The sequence below is a fragment of the Centruroides vittatus genome, unplaced genomic scaffold, assembly GCF_030686945.1.
Source record: "Centruroides vittatus isolate TY-2023 unplaced genomic scaffold, ASM3068694v2 contig_3068, whole genome shotgun sequence".
In the NCBI taxonomy this organism is placed as follows: domain Eukaryota; kingdom Metazoa; phylum Arthropoda; class Arachnida; order Scorpiones; family Buthidae; genus Centruroides; species Centruroides vittatus.
Window position 1 is genome coordinate 607,367 of NW_027121971.1, and position 19,159 is coordinate 626,525.

Below are 19,159 nucleotides of genomic sequence, written 5' to 3' on the forward strand. Positions count from 1 at the left end.
TGCTTGTATAAAATGTGCTGATGCTTACATGAAATGTGCTGGATGCTTGCCGGATCTGTTCTGGATGCTTGAAGGATCTATTCTGGATGCTTGCAAGAAATATGCTAGATGCCTACATCTAAAGTAGCTTCTACAGCAAAAGTATGCTTATTTCTGCTGTTTTTGTTACTATGACAGTAAATGAGCTCATTATTTGTTACTACAGCATAAAATGTAGAATAATCAGAGAATAAAGATATAGTAAGAAATAGTAAGAATATTGTAATAGATATCGATGCTACTACAGTAACGATAAAAATTGCAAGGAAGATACTTTTATTTACTTGTAGTGTAGTGTTGTGGCTACTTTTATCGTTTTTGTTACTAGAGTAGTAGCTTAGCTTTAACTCGTCTTTGTTACTGCAGCAGTACGTATTCACGAAGGTACTGTACGTACTGAAGACTGAACTGCTAGAAAATTAACGAGTTGTCTGTAAGTTAAATTACACATCATGTGCTATTACAGTAAGAGTCTGGTGATACTTTACCGTAACAGTAACTTAACCCGAAATTCTCTTTGCTATATTAGCAGCATGCACTCACAGAATTAAAAACTTCAAGTTAAAGCAGATATTACGTGCAGCTATAGTAACAATGCACTAGTAGAAGCAGTCATAGTAACATCAGTAGAAGCAGCTATAGTAACAAAACACTAGAAATGCAGCTGTAGTTACCAAAGATGCAGCTATTGTAACAAAGTACCGTATTACAGTAACGTAGTTTTGTTACGTTACTGTTCTATAACGGTCATGTGTTTATTGTTGTTTTTTGTTACTTTAATAGAAACTAAACTTAATTCTTAAACTTAAACTTCCTCGTCTTTGTTATCACAGAAGCATCTACTAACGATAACACATTAAAACTCTTGTTATGCCCTAATGCGGGCTGCTATAAAAACATCACAGATTTTATATGCTATTATGTGTATAAAATGATAAGAAAGGTGCATAGATTTGTGTTATTATCTGTACAAATTGTACGAGTCAGTTTTTTGATGTTACTATCTGTACAGTTACTACAGATTTTAAGCTGTTGCCTGCAGAAATTAATACAGATTTTATGTTAACTGCATAAAGGATATAGATTTATGTTACGTTCACACAACTGGTACCGATTTTGTGCTGTTACTTGCACAAAATTGATAAGGATTTCATGCTGTTACCTGTAGAAATTGGTATAGACTTTATGCTGTTATCTGCAAAAATTAGTATTTTTCGGAGTAATATGCTTATTTACTGTTATTTTTGTTACTATATCACTATTATTCTCAACTGGATTTCTATTACTACAGCTGTAGAAACTCCCCCTCAGCTGATTTTCTGTTACTACAGCAGTAGAATCTGCACCTCAGCTGCTGAATTCACGTTACTGCAGCAGCATTTATTCAGAAGTACACAAGTTAAAATGTGAAAGCAAAAGTTAACTTCAAGTAAAGTTCATACTTCAGAGATAATAGTTTGGTTAATTTCGATAGAAAATATTCAAAAATCCTGAAAATTTCTGATGAAAAATTAAGATTTTAATAAAATTTCTTACAATTTATTTAAAAAAAACAAAGAAAATTTAATCAAGCTGCTCATTTTCATGCTTAAACATAAAATATAAAGATGCTAAACGACAAGAAGAGAGTTGATCTATGGTAATTAAGTGCCTTTTGAGCTATAATAAAATTGATTCTATAAAGTTTAACTTGAATTTTTCCCTAAAACGAAAGAAATTTGAAGAAATTTCATTAAAAACTCTTCAAATTTGCTTAAAGAAAGCAAAAAATTTCACATTTATTAACCTTAAACACTAATCGTGCCACGTATCAACGATAACACTCATGGTAACTTCACCATGAATTTATGATAAGAAACACGTGATAAAAGGTAAGGAGAATAAGAAAACACTTAGAAAAGAGTAAAACAATTTATTAGCAACCCGTATCACACATGAAAACATCGAAAGTCTATCATTTACTCCGCATCCTCCTCTCCTCCATCCCACCTCCTCTTCATCCTCCTACTCCGGAAGAACTTAAAAGTGCGTGATTTTAATCAGACTCTTTTTTTATCCATCCCTATAACGAAAAGGGGGGCAACCAAAGAGGGAAGGGGCCGAATAGACAAATTTCCATTCCATATATTTCCCTTCTAATCCAAAGAGGACGAAATTTTCTTGCGTGCGACCGTATAAAAGAATACGTAGAAAAGAAGAAGAAGAAGAGAAAAGGGGAAAAATATTTTTCGGTAGAGTGTTTTAATGTTTGAAAGGGTCCATCTGTTCGCGGTAGTTCCCACAGGGGATCAATAGTTGATTAAATATGACTAGGAAACGGTAGCTTCGACTGTAAGCAGCTGTCGTGATGTTAACAGCTGCAAAACGTTCGGTTTGCATACTTTAAAAGGGGACGAGATGTAAAAAGGATGAGGTAAAGATCGAAATTTCCGTTTGGATAATGACGTTTGAAGCGCTTTTTTCTCCCCTACTTTTTCTTTTTTCTTCCCCCTCTAATGTATAATGACGACTCTATAATGGAGATAGTAATGAGCTATACGTTTCTATTAAGACGCCATTTGCGATCTATATTAAGTCCCTCCTTTTACTTTCTTATGTTTTATTGGTGTTGAAGGCATGGACACACTCTTGTTCTTTTTTTTTCCTTCTAAACACAACGTTCATTTACTCCCCTTCCTCCTCCATCTGCGAGTTGTAAATGAGATTTTTATATATAATCCGTCTTATCCAATGATGCTCTTGTTTTCCTATTGAGCATCTTAACAAATTATTTCACTTATTTGTAATATTTGGCTATGTAAAAATCTCATTTAATCTTCATCTTCCTCCTCCTTTTACTCCAGCATCCGGAAGCTGTAAATGAGATTTTTATATTTATCAAATGATGCTCTTGTTTTTCAATTGAACATCTTAAATTGTTTTACTTATCTATAATATTATTCTATATAAAAATTTCATTTAACCTTTCTCCTTTTCCTTCTCCTTCTCTGCATCCGGAAGATGTAAATGATACTCTTATTTTTCAATTGAAAGTTTTAATAAGTAATCATCATTTATATTAAATTATTCAGAATGTTTTATGTAAAAAACAAATGTTAATTCCAAAATACAACATCCATTTACTCCTCTTCCTCTTCCTCCTCTTATTTATGGAAGAGGAAGAGGATGAGGAGTCAATAGAAGCTGTTTACGAGCTTTATATATGTACTCCTCCTAATCCAATGATGCTGTTATGCTTATAATTAACCATCTTAACTAATTATAATCAATGTCTAAAATATTGTAAATATTATTTAATATAAAAATCATCTTTTAATTACAATAAATTATCTTTAATCGCTGAAAACTTCATTAAATATTTAAAGTAACTAATATATAGTGCAATTAATTGTACTACCACTGGAAAGATTTTTTACGTAAAATTCCACAATTTAAGCAATTTTTTTACAATATTAATGATTTAAAACTATATTTTTAAATTAATTTTAAGGTTATGAAACATATAATATATAATAATTTACAATAATTAATGGATTTAAGTCCATCTTTCTCTCCCTTATCACTCGCTACAATATTTGGAAATAAGTACATAAATATACTTTATAACTGGTAATAATTAAGATAAAATAAAATTTAATTAATTAAAATCTATTTTTTTAATTAACAAAGTCTATTTTTTTTACAGAAAATTTACTTTTTTTTTCTATTTTTATCGTACTTTTATAAAGGGAAACCTGATGGCATTTCTGAAGAAAAGTAACATTTTTTTTCCCTGTATTTTTTTGGATTTATTTATTTTATTTTAGAGTAAAATTTATGTTTTATAAATTTAAATTTCCTTCTTGCGTGATGTTAAACAAATAATAATTTTTTAAGTTAAGTTTAAAAGGCAAAAAAATTATGTTAATGTTTTGATTACCCCTGTAAAAGTGGCTTTCCAGCTAACCACAAGGATGCGGTTAAGATGATTGAAATATTTTAATTATAAATAAAATTTTCTTGTATTTAATAATATTTTTAAACATTTTATTATATTTTGGATGTTTTAAATTACTTTTAGTGTTCTTAAATGATTAAAATGAGTGTTAAATTAAGGATTTTTGTATTGGAAAAGTTCTAACTCTATGACATGCTGCGATGAACTTAATTACTTTTTAAGTATTTTATTATAAAATATGATTTGTTTTTAAAATTTAAATTATAGAATTTACCAATTTAAATAATTATATATATATATATATATATTTTAATTATTAAGGTATAGTTTAAAGTATTTACTTCATATACTTGATGGAGGAGAAAATGAGGAAAATAAATCAAAGTTATTATTTTTAAAAGAATTAAGAAATAATAACCTTAATTCTTTTAAAAATAAGAATTTATATAAGTTTTTAACAATTCATAAAGCAATTTTTAATCAAATTTTTATGTAAAATTTATAAAAAGTAATCATTTATGTGTAGTTAAAGATGCAAGAGAAAGGAGTATTATAAACTGTTTATTTAATAAAATATTAAATTAAAACAAATATATATATAAAATATATAATTATTCTGTTTTACACACGATATTTTAATACTTTTTGCTATTTTTAATCGTAAAATTCACCTATTTGATCATAAACAATACTACCGATGAAGGAATAAACGGTATATGAAATGATGTGGCATTTAATTATAATAAATTTTAATTAATGTTTTAAAAATATAATTAAACATAAACATTATTTAATGCTTAATTATACAGAACGTTAATCGAAATTAAATTATTTAAATTAAAATTTTTATGATTTCCCCTGTAAAAGTAGCTTTCCAGCCAACACTACAACTATGCTGGGAAGCCGCCATTACTTTCGTTTATAGGTTATAAAAGAAGAAAAATAATAAACAACGGCGAAATAAAATGGAAAAAAATATATTTTAACATTATTAGATATTTGTAAATAAACAAATTTATCATATAAATTATACTTGGACCCATTATTTTGGTCAAAAAATTGGGATTTAAGTTACCAAATTAACTTGATGCTCCTTCATCTCCCCTAACGTTAAACGTTAAGTAAAATCATTTTAACGGTATTTTATTAATGGAATATTACTTTTAAAATGTTTTTTAAACTTTAATTAATTAATTTAGATATTAAAGTACAGCATACAACTCAATAAATTCACATATTGCGTACATAACATCAGAAGAGAGGATTTATAAGTATGAAAAGTGTGTTTATGTATTAATTCTACGCCATTTTAAATAACTTTAGTTCATAAGATCGTTTGTAAAAGCGTTTTAGAAATAAAAGTACGAAGATTTTCTTTAAAAGAAATGTATTTTTATATGTTTTAACGGGTTTAAATTGGTATAAATGTAAGTATTTCAATGTTTATAGAGTTTTAAAACCGTTAAAAGATCATCCATTAGAATATTCTTGTGCCAATTGTTTTGAATCTCTTACATCGAGTGTTATGTAAAGTCTTCTTGCATTAATAACAATTGTTTTTTTGATCTAAATAAGCTTGCACTATTTTTCTTCTATCAATTTTTCAACCTTTTTTTTTACCATTGTATCATTGTACCATTTTTTTACCTTGTACCATTGTATTTTCGTATTAAGTCTCGTGCAGATATGTGTTAAGTCTGGTGTAGAGCCTCTCTGTTAAGCCTGGAATAGAATTTCTGTCTTAAGTCTGATGCAAGTCTCTGTATTAAGTCTCGTGTAAAACTTCTGTGTTATATCTCGTGCAGTCTTTGTGTTACGCCTCTTAACAAAAGCTCGTGTATATCACTTATATTGTGTGACAGAAATGCTTATATATCTGACCCTATTAAATATAGAATTTTGAAAACTCCGAAAATATTAACAAATCGAGCATCTCTATCATTTCATGCCGTCACCTTTGACCTTTAAAGGTTATAGTGGTTGTAACTTTAAAATTTCAAATGGTAACCTATAGCATGTAGCATATCATTTTAAAGGATTTTTAATTCTGAATCCAACGCTGCGATAATATTTGAAATTGAATTAAAAAATCAAAAGCTATAACGGTTTTTCCGAAACAACACGTAACTCGCAAACTACATCGACCTGCTGTAAAATATATGATATTAAGGATATTAATTTACTAATTTAGTGCTTAAATTATATAAAATTAGCTTAGAACAAAATTATATTCTTAAAATAATGTGAAAATTATAAATAACTTGTATAATACCAGTCATAGATGGGATAGAAGTTGACTTGAACAATGACATTCATCCAGCGATAACCTTTGGAGATAAATCATGTTTAAAGTAAAAATTCCTTTTTATTTTCGAAATTTTTTGATTTGTTTACTAAAATATAACGATGAACCATATGTTTCTCAATAAAAAATTTGAAAATATTTTAAGAATATTCCTTAAATTCATCTCATATATTGCCTTATATACTTTGAAGGATGAAGCGAAGTTTTATCGACTGTTTATGAAGTTATATAAAATATTATTAGCGATATCGAATGATAATGAATTAAAATATGACTTATAGTAACTAATATATAACAGAATGAACGTTTAAATTTAAAAAAAATAATAAAATTTTTATAGATTCTTAGCAAACATTCCTCAGTTATCCTTAAGAGAAGAGCAGAGACTTAAGGATGCTATTAATCATCATAAAACTATTCTATACGTCAAGATTGATGATAATTATAAAGATACGGATGTTTGATGTATAATAATAACGTATTAATAAGTATAAATGCAATCAAATTATAGTTATTTAATTTTAACAGCGTACAAGATGCGGGTAAAGGTCGTACTTCTCTTAAGAAACTCATGTTTTTTTTTCGATGTTTTTCTGTATAAATACGAGAATATTTTTATTTAAATCGTTTATTATATTCTCATTATTCTATTTATATCAATTTTGAAGTTATATTTTTTAAAATATTATATTATTTTCCTCCATAAAGTTAATTAATTCATCGTCAACAATACTAATTGCTCGTTAATGAACGGGATTTTAATTGAGTAAATTTAATAAAAAATTAATAAATTTACTCATTATAACCTTTATTTTTATATTTAATAACATGTAATATAACATTTTGGTGTTTTATTTATCGAAAAATTAAAAAAAATCCTCAGAAAACGATCCTCTTACAACATCACCCAATTGTTAAATTACAATAGCATCTGACACTCCATCTAGTTCAAGTTTTTATATTTTTGACGTTTTAATATTAAACAAAGCTATAAACATATATGTAAATGCTACAAATTTAAAAATAAATCGATTTAAAGTTAAGTTTTATGATCTTTGAATCGATTCCCATCGTTTAATCCTCATCATCTTCGTTAAAATCGTAAGATCCGCATCATTAAACTGTATCATTTGAGTTCAAATAATAAAATCCCGCATCACTTAATCCTCATTAATTTGATTAAAATGACAAAATCCGCATTACTTAATCAGCATCACTTGAATTAAGATGATAAAATCCGGAATAATCCCAGTTAAAACAATAAAATCTGCATCACTTTTCCGCATCAGTTCATTACGAAGGGCAAAATCTTCATCATTCTAATTTAAAACAAGACAAAACATCAAAATAACCGCGACTAATCGATTCTAACGCAGATTATCCGCATCACTCGTATAATTACCTCCACCCCGTCACATCAATAAACAGAAGAAGTGGAGGAGGAGGAGGAGGAAACGAAAGATTTCCGAAAAAAAATTCAATCTGGTTTTGCATGACCCATAAAAGAATGCCCAGAAAATAAAATTAGATTCGATTTTGAATGTAGAGAGTGGTCCATCAAATTCTTATTGAGTTTATAAAAGTTGACGGCGAAGAAAGGAGAAATTATTCAATCTATTCGGTGATCGACCAAAGGGACGTCGCGTAACAAAATTACAAAGTTCTCTTCCTCCATCCAACATCTGTTTATCTTTCACATGCAGGCGCTTTGCATGCTGCATGCAACACACAAGTGTATATTGTACACGCAGTCACTTCCAGGCAGTAAGCCATTAATGCTAACGGGACAATATTTTCGTCACTCGACGTTACGTTCCACTTTATGAGATTTTGAAAGTCGATAACTTTAAACCTAGGGCGTCTCTGCGAGTAAAACTTGACAGTGTTATCGAGTTAATGGGTGCGAATCATGCAGTATTCTCTGCTGTTTGACGTTTATAAACCTCTGTTACTTCCTCGTGTTTAAAATTAGCATAAAATATGGTGTTTTGTTACCTTTTCTAATTGCATTCTCCGGCGATTTCGTGATTCGCACTTAAAGTACAATGCTGATACTGCAGAAGAAGCAATTGGAAAACTTCTATTTTTTGGCAATTTTATACTGTTTTCAAGTCGTTACTGAATAAATATAAAGTGTAACGTGTATATCTTGAAGATATGTCTCACAAATCATCTATCTGGAATGAAGAGTAACATCACTTTTGCACGTAGGCTCTAGAGAAGTGGAATGAAAAACCTGGTTAGATGAAGATGATAAAACGCCGAGGATGCTGCTGCCGATAATACATTTGCACTCTGTTAGTAGAGAGTTGCACACTGTTACTTTTCTTTGTAATATAATTTAAAAAAAAGCTCTCTGTTTCAATAAAATCCTGTTCTCAACACCTCTCCATCTGTGTATATCTAGCGCAGCATCAATTCAAAATCATCAGAATCTCTTGTCTTCTCTCTTCCTCTCCCTTTCTTTCTTCTAATATTAATCTTTCAAAGATCCTACATTAAATATTTGAAAAAACTTATCATCATCTTCATTACCAGTCTCTCTTTCTCCATTCTTTATCCTCTTCATCCTCCCATAACTCATATCCTAAGATCTCAATCTTCCTGATATGAATGTAAAGTGTATAGAGATGCAAACAATCTTGAAATATCTTGATTTTAGATATGAAAAACTTCCCAAAATTAAATTATTTTGTAATTAAATTTTATATAAAACAATTTAATAAAATTTCTTAAATGTTAATTTCATTTTATGAGTATATTTGAGCGCATAATTCATTAAAATCAAATGAAAAAGCCATTTTCTACATCACTTACTCCACGAATCTTAAAAGGATACTCAATGAAAATTTGTGTTTTAGGAGGCCTAAACACAAGTTTAAGTAAAAATTATAACGTTTTTACTATTTATTTACAAAATATAATTAATTTCTAATGAAATTATTCAATTAAAATGAAGGATGACAGTATCAACAGTCATCATCATCTTAGAGAAAGATGCTGAGAACATCATTCTGACTGCCCTATGGCAGTATACTGTGTCTGTCAGTGTGTCAATCCGTACACATATTAAAGTTATTTACGCTTACGTACCTATATTTACTGACTTAGATTATTATATCTTGTCCTCGATTATGTATATAGACTTGGATTACGTATATGGGCTTTGAGAAGCCTACAACTTAGTTTATAGACACTGATTTAGGGTATGTACCATTTTTTGTTGAGTATAGCGAATTAGATCGTATGTATTGATATAGATTATATATCCAGAACGCATTGTGCAGGACAAATACATGCGGGGAGCCCCACAGAATATTAAATTATTATATTAAAACAAAGGAAATAAAAGAAAAAAACATTGTAGAGCTCCTACTTACTTAGGATCTAGGACAATTTGCATCTTTCTTTCTCTGAGCATCCCTGGCGTTGTGTATTCGCTTAAGAATGCGCAACTAAGTATTAAGCAAGTATTGAGCAAACACAACCAAGTGTCGAGCATGCACAGCAAGTAATGAGAGTCCATAGCCAAGTGTCAAGCGTGCACAATAGAGTATTGAGCAAACACAACCAAGTGTCAAGCATGCATAAGAAGTATTGAGCATGCACAGCAAGTAATGAGAGTCCATAACCAAGTGTCAAGCGTGCACAATAGAGTATTGAGCAAACACAACCAAGTGTCACGCATGCATAAAAAGTATTGAGCAAACACAACCAAGTGTCAAGCATGCACAACAAGTATTGAGCATGCACAGCAAGTAATGAGAGTCCATAACCAAGTGTCAAGCGTGCACAATAGAGTATTGAGCAAACACAACCAAGTGTCAAGCGTGCACAAGTATTGAGCATGCAGAGCAAGTAATGAGAGTCCATAGCCAAGTGTCAAGCGTGCACAACTAAGTATCCAGCGTGCACAACTAAGTATCCAGCGTGCATAACCAAGTATTTAGCAAACACAACCAAGTATCAAGCATGCAAGCCAACTGTACAAACAACTAAGTGTTAAATATACTGATTCACATTATGTACAACGAGTTAGATTATGTATATTGACTTAACTTAAAATATGATAAAACAAAAATAAATTAAATTTTGTACATATAGATTTACATTTATACTGTAATATATAGGCTAAACATTTACTACATATAAAAGCATAAATGCTTATATAACAGAAAAATAATCAATTAAAATATTTATTAGAGTTTCAAACAATTTTTCGATTTTAATTTTTGAAATTAGAAAAGAAAATTATAGAGCTATTACTCGTATACGTACGAGATCTAGGGATGAAGCGGATGATTGATGATACCTTCTCTCGTATCGGATATCCCTTATCTGACATCACGCCATTGGATATCGGGCCCATCAATTTACGGATTGATTCTATCCGCCGCTAAATGACGTCATCGCTTTTTTTCCTCTCCGCTCTGACGTCACTTATAATTGCGAACTGGCAGCACTTTAACAAGCGCCTCGTTGATTAACGCTGTTTTTTTACGATACGCCACCTACTTATTTTTAAAATAATAATTGACACGTCACGTTCTAACGCGCCATTTTTGGTCTACACGTGTATTAATTATACTGTATTTTGTTTTTGAGTGTTTTTTCGATTTATTTTTATATTCGATGTTATTTCTTTTTAAATATCAGTGTGTGCGCTCGATGTGGAAGTTTATGTAACGTGCTGTGTAACACGAAACTGAACTTTATTGGCATATGATCGATCTTATTGTGATGTATATGATCGATCTACATGTTAACCTTAATCTAAACCGCGGTTGTAATATAGGATGCATTATAAATCCGTAACGTATGACCAGGTGTAACATCGTAGTTTCGGAATTATCGATCTTCTACGGCTGTTTATTATAATATATATTTATTCTCGTGTTCGATTATTATTTTAAGTTATTAATTAATTATTTAATGTTTCACTGATATGCAACTTTGTAACATAAATAAATTTACGTAGTTTTTAAATTTAAAATTCTTCGAATACCTCACACCCCCGCTTTACGACCGATTTCTCTACATCCTCCCCACTAGCGGTCGAGTGGATAAAATCGCTACACACTGGTCGCAGGTTCCTTCCTCACAAACGAGCTTGCCTATGAAGTTCTTTCAATTATCTTCACGCGAGAAATACCTAATTAGAAGCCATTTTCTCATAGAAAGTCTTTGGCAGATCGCTTAAGCATCATTTTATCTGCATTACAGAAGCTGGGGCTGTAAAATTATTGTTATTTTTGCATGTATACAACGATTAGACACCATAATTCTGTTCTCCTGACCAGTAGTGTTGTACAGTTCAAAGATTATATTTAGGAACCTTACTTCAATTTACAACACTGAGTTCGAGTTACGACTATTTGATGGTTTTCTAGGGACTAAGACGATGAATGCGGACATGTTGTATATTTACAATTTTATACCTATTTTAAATAAAATTTATTTATAAAAATCTCAAAATGGCATAACTGTTGGAAACAAAGAAATAGGTGTTAAGGGTGGACACTGTTTAGAGGTTAGTTTTGGTGCATTTTAAAAGAATTGTCCGCCGTTTAGAGGTTTTGTTTTTAGAGGTTCCACTGCATAAACAATTTAAAAAATATCGTACAGTTTCATAAGTTAAAATTACGTTCATAAGGAAGCATTTATGTAATTATGTAATTAAAATAGAGAATTTATAAAGCGAGGGGTCGTATATCGAGCAAGTAAATAGTCTCAATATACACATAAAAAACAAGTAAATTTTAGAGAAAATTTTGGCATAACTTGTTAAATGTTCAAGTATAAAAGTAAATTATTTTGTATTAAGGATAAAACATTAAAAAACTGTAATCCTATACATAGAAAAATGTCCGGAATGTTTTTAAGCAATTCAACAGGATAATGAATACAGTATATAATACATTGCATACTGTAATCTACTGTATAATGTTCTTCAGTACGTAGAGAGCTGCATTCTTTACACTAATGTTTACCAAGTGTTAATATTATTAGTGTGCGTACTGTGTGAAGTATGCTTGTAGTAGTGTGCAGCAAGTCTTAGACTGATTACTTAGTACCCGATTACGACGGCCAGATTAGCATATTTAAAACATCATTTTTGAATCGCAATAATTGCATGCATTCGCCAATGTTACGGTGGATAATAATTATTAAATATAACACATAATGAACAATAAATATACTGTATAAAGCAATAACTCGTAATTTTATTCATGTTTAACCATACTTCTAAGTAATGCTAATACCAATATTAAACTTAATCAGTGATTGCTCTGTGTGTTTCTTTCGTTAAAATAACACAATAATTAATGTAAAAATGACTTGTGATTATAATGTGTTAATCCTACATAAGAGGCATTATATGAGGCCTTCGGGTCGTATCTCTTTATTGTTATTACATTTTTCTTGTTCTACTTACGACACGATGTCGATACGAAACTCGGTCGTAACTGGAGAACTACCTGTACAATTATACTGTTTAAGTGTTTATGCTGTGTGAATTCTGTGCGTGAAAAGACAGACACAAACTACTTTTTTGCAAACAATGAGCCACGATTCATGTACAAATAATTCAGCTTATAATTTGGATTTATTAGTTATGTTTAAATTCGTGCCAGTGCAGTCTTAACGCAGGCCAGGTTAATTTATGCACAGACCAGAATTTAACACTAATTTTCTTACCACCCACCGGTTGTGTATGCAGTGCCTATTGCACTACTATGCGCAAGGCCTATAATAATATTAAGATGGCCCTAATTGGTGCAAATTCAAATGGTCTCGCTTTACGACTCTAACTTTTAGACACTTATTTATATAGCTTCATACCTTTCGAAAAGAAATAGGGCCTCATATAAAAGAAGAACTATAACTCTTACATAAAGCATAAAAGTTTATGAAGGAAATCATTAAAATGGTGACTGGAGTGTAGTTTCAGAGAAGAAGAAAAGTACAAGAATGAATTTATTGCTTCGATTTGACAAGTTTTTCGATAAAATGACAAAAGTAGTAACTTACGTTGAATTTATCGGTGCAGAAAACTCGATATTTACGGGAAGTTTGAACGTTTTTGGCATGTATGAATGCAATCTTTACCCTTACATCACGTCACAAATCTTTTAATTAATTAAAATCGAATCTATTACGTTTTGGAATTAATTAAGTCTTGAATATAATTAGAATCTTAATTTTAATTAACGTAACGATAGCGTTAATAATTTAATTCAAACAAAGCATAACATCTTCAGCATCGAAGTTCCAACGAATTCAAATCGTTCGCTTAGAAAATGCGTATAATATGACGTATTATTCTGTATAATATAGAGGATTTTAAAGGGTTAAAGATCTATTTGTTCGGTATGCAGACAAACAAACTTTATAACATTTAATACAGTATTTTAGACAAGTTTAAAATCGAATCTGTGATAGTTAACTTTTTATTTTTGTTTGGCCCACCCTCGAATGTTTTCACACCTTTTACAATTACATTTGCTCGCTCTTATTACGGTGTATGAAAGCTAAGGCCAAACCTCTGAACAACGGCCACAGAAGATATGTCGGTTGTTAGAAGGTTAAAATATTAAAAAAGAAATTATTAACTTAAAATTTTAAGATATTATAGTATAACGCTATGCTGTAGAATTTTGCATCGGACAGGCTAGAGAACAGAGCCATTCTGTAATGTCTTATAATTTGTATTGTACAGAAGGTCAATTATAATCATTCTATAAAATGAAAACATGCTGTATGTATTTTAAACCTGTATATAATAACATAATCTAACTTTATTTTATTCTAATATAATTATTTTTTATAATAATAAAATACTCAAAGCAAATTTAAATTAAGAATGTTTGTTTTCAGATTGAAGTAGAGATGTCGCCACTAACGTATCAACCGTTTAATAATTTGGAAATTTTGGTTTTGCCCTTAAAACCAGATGGCGCCACTACACATAACTCACAAATATTCCATTGTAACTTTGCTGTATAATCAGCGATGTACTTTTTTACATAAAAAATGATTTAACGTTATTTAAACTAATATATGCTGAATAAACACTATTCGTGTATTTATATGCTTTTTGGAAAGAAGCGTGGCAAACGTGTGTCGATTACATTGGCGCCATTTTATTTTTCTCTCGTTTTGTATATTATATATATATATATATATATATATGTACAGTATATAATATATATGCTTAACAGTAAAATGTTATGTAACTAAACTCATAATAATTGCAATCATATCATTGGTTTCATAGAATAAATGGGGAATCAAAGCAGGGGTGGCCAATATACTACCTGCTTAATGGGTTTATGCGGCCCGCAATTAATTATTTAATATTAGCTACTTAATTTCCAATCATTGGTCGAACGGACGATTCGCGATACTTCATTTTTAAAAAATTTCATTGTATAGATTTACAACTTTTGTATTCGTCTGTTATAAATTTACTCTATTTGAAGAACGAAAGACCCCACACACACTCACTGAAACTCAACCGCCATTCCGCCATGCCATTCTGTTTATGCTGACGTGTGACGCACAGCGCCGCCTGCATGTCGACCTCTTTTTTTGTTTTGCTTGTATGTTTCTTCGCATTTTTTTTTTTTCTAAAAATTCTTTCCGACCTGTGAGCACTGAGAGCGCCTCTTTTTTAGAAGGCCCATTATGGGTTCGGCTAGGCCCACAATGGGGCGACCGGGTGGTGAGGGACGGGGTCCGACATATCCGAATGGACCACTTTCCCAAAAAATTTCTGGGGATTATTCGACCCGTTCGGATTCGATCCCAGGTCTCCCAGAGCAGTAGGCTGCCACCTTAATTAATTGCTCGGCCATTCGGCCGTCTAAATGTTTCCATGCCGGGAATGGAACCCGGGCCTTCTGGGTGAAAGCTGGATATCCTAACCTTGCGCATGCGTCAGGAACGTCTGTAAGAACAAACCTGACCTGCCGCCCGGGTCAGCGTATTTGTATCTAACAGGATTTAATTTTAATATTTCGTTCTGCCCGTGAAAATTTTTTTTTTTTTCAATTCGGCCCGGAGTCAAAACCTGTTGATTACCCCTAAGTCAAGGATTACGTTGATTTATTTTTCACAATAATTAAAATATTTTTGTGTACAATATATTGATAAGGTTAATGTTACCTTAGGATCCAAAATGGCGACCAGGGAAAATTTTCCCTACGTAGGAGACTGCGACGGGAAAAAAATTTTCCCTCCATTTAAGATGGCCGCGGTTCCGGCCGCCATCTTGAATTTCTCTGCAGACTCCGCGGATTTTTTCACCGAAATAAACAATAAAAAACAACAAAAAGAGGAGTTTTTTACTCACTTTTCGATTGTTCGATATTCTGAGTATGATCTCCTGTTTGGGGGTCGACGAAATTTTTCGAATCGTTGACAGTTCTATGTTCGACCACTACTCCTTCTATGTCGTCAATATGCATATATCCTTTCCATTCGTCCGTTATTATCGTACTGCCGGAATTCACGTATTTATAAACGATTCAATTTACAGTGTTTTCTGATTCGTCGTTCACCTGACATATGAAGCAATTCTTATCTTCATCGCAATGAATGCAAACGGACTCGGTCGGCTGTATGCCTAATTTTACAGCAAAATTCGATGCGTTATGGATACGGGGAGGCAAACCTAGCTTCGAAAAGTCGTCTTCCATCAACTTGTAGAAATCACGGGAAGTGCATCTCGACAAAAATTCGTCGTTGCAACTCAAGTCGGCAAAACTAGTCATTATCGAACAATTGGCAATAAACTAAACAAGGGGAGGTAAGGATAGGGAAAAACACGCTTTATCCTTAATTTCTGATTACTTGGTTCTCTAACTTTTAGGATTAAATTGTTATAAAAGAAATAACAGTACTTACTAATACTGGAGGAAATAATAATAATTAATATTCAACGATAGCAATTTGTGCGCGAATGAAATATCGTTACGAAAAACAAACACAACAATTAATCCAATACGCAATTCGTCGCAACACAGCAGTAAAGGATTCCAACTGGAAACTAGTCGATTTGCATAAAATTGCCCAGAAATGAACAGAAATCACGTCACAGATCATGCATTTGCATATTCGTTCGTAACACACCTACGAATTTCCCGCCGATTTCACTCTTGCACGACGTCACGAAAAGGCTCCCTCTACCGTCGCAAATTTACACACTACCGTCTCCGTTTCGAGGTTACAGGATACTCGGCAACGTCGAACGCAGGGTAGAAACCGAACGGGGAAAAATTCCCCACGTCGTCGACGTCGCGACTCTAGGAAAAAATTTTTTCCCCGTCGCAGTCTCCTACGTAGGGAAAATTTTCCCTGGCTGCCATTTTGGATCCTAAGGTAACATTAACCATTGATAATGTTAATTCTAACGGTTTATGCCATAATTTGCATGTTTCGTTGGCACTACACTGCCAGTCACTAGTTGTCACTAGCGGTCACATGATTAATACAAAAATAGGTTAATGTTACCCTAGGTTCCGAGATGGCGACGGGGAAAATTTTTCCCTACGTTGGAGACTGCGACGGGGAAAAATTTTTCCCTCGATTCAAGATGGCCGCGTTTCCGGCCGCCATCTTGAATTTCTCTGCAGACTCCGCGGACGTTAACCGAAATAACAAAAAAAAAAAAAAAAATTTTACTCACTTTTCGATGGTGGTTGCCTACTTCTTCCTACTTTTTTGTTTTCATTTCCGATCCATTTTTTCTTCGGTTTTGCCAGCTTGGATACTTTCCTTTTCTCTTGGTACGGCTCTTTTCTTCCCTGTTCTTTTCGATTTGGCTGCTCTTTTATTGGTCGATTGGCGTTTCCCTCTGTTCGATTTATTACTACTTGGCCATATAAACGACAGAATGCAACCCCAAGAAATGTGGCCAAAATTACTTTTAAATGTTCCTTCAAAGGCAGAAGTCCTCGTTCCGCACTTACTACTTCGCGAGAAACAGCTTTCTCTATTACTCCGATGATATAATTTGCATTTAGAATCGCACGGAATGCAAACGGACTCGGTCGGCTGTATGCTTAATTTTACAGCAAAGTTCGGAAATCTCAATGCGTTATCGATACGGGGAGGCAAATCTAGCTCCAAGAACTCGTCTTCCATTAACTTGTAGAAATCACGTGCGATGCAACTTGACCGAAATTCGTCGTTGAAACTCAAATCGGCAAAACTACTCATTATCGAATAATTGGCAATAAACTAAACGCGGGGAGGTGGTGAGGAAAAAAATGAAATATCGTAACCAGAAAAATAAACAGCAAATATTCCAATACGCAATTCGTCGCAACACTGCAGTAAACGATTCCAACTGGAAACGAGTCGATTTGCATAAAATTGCATTGAAATGAACGAAAATCACGTCACAGATCGAGCATTTGCATATTCGTTCGTAACACAACTACGAATTTCCCGCTCGCACGACGTCACGAAAAGACTCCCTCTACCGTCGCAAATTTACACACGACCGTCGCCGTTTCGAGGTTACAGGATACTCGGCAACGTCGATCTCAGGGTTGAAACCGAACGGGGAAAAATTCTCAACGGCGTCGACGTCACGACTCTAGGAAAATAATTTTTCTCCGCCGCAGTCGCCAAGATAGGAAAAAATTCCCACCGCCGCCATCTCGGAACCTAAGGTAACATTAACCCAAAAATATAACTCGATTAATACAAAAAAAATAACTCGTGGACAGTGTGGCTTTTACTGAACGTAGAGTTAGTGTTGGATTGCTGAATTTTGTATGTACGGTACGTACATACAAAATTCAGCAATCCAACACTTGCCAGTCCAATATTTGTCGGATTACAGATACTCTGTTATATGAATTATGAAAAGCCCTCTGGTGTCGTCATCAAGTATTCTGTATACAATCAAACTCGGATTTCGAACGCTTCGCTTTTCGAACAGTTCGGTTTCCATTTTTGGTACGTGCCTCAGTTGACTCTAAAGCAAATTGATTAATAAAAACCAGGAAATTGAGAATCACGTAATATAAATGGTACTGAAAAATTCGTGATTAAATATGCTTATGTTGAATTAAATAACAAAAATTTATTTTATTACACGAAGGAACTCGTGGTGCTTATTTATGCTTTAATCAATTTTACACAGAATTTTTATATTATACTTTTAAAATTATCAAAATTACTATATGTAATCAGTAATTTATTAAACAAATCACGATTTACCTTGCCATATTAAACCTACAATTAATGTCTATTAAAATCTTTTCAAATAAAAATCGATATAAGCCATTAAGCTTATGCTCATTTCTATTGATTTAATGATCAAGAGAAAATCTTGATATGTTTGTATATAACAAACAAGCACTAAAAGTCGTCTTCTAAGTAGATTCACTCTTACGTAACGTAATGGACACCATAATTGATGTTTTAATGCACAGATGACAAAATGCACAAGAAGGCAAATATTAACAATATTTTCAATAATTCAAGGGTTTTAGGGAAATTAGCATCCAGTTTACTTATACGGAAACAACGCAGATAAAACAATACAGGTACTGTTTACCGTCGAAGCTGGTCAGACTTTTTTGCAAGTTAAGTCTTTCGTACTCGATCGTATAAGTTAATTTATTTCAATTTAATTTATAAAATTAATAAAGACCATTACGTAAAACAATGTCGCTTGAACACAAAAACATATGTTTGGATTATATTTTAGCTCCAATTTTGGCTTCTGCTAAGGTTTACGGATTGAATTTCTGTATTCGATGTCAGTGCAAATCAAGCGAAAAAAACAAGCAGAAACACAATTATCTTTCGACTTTGTTTAAAGTATACAGCGGTGTCATCGAGGTATTTATGTGGACAGT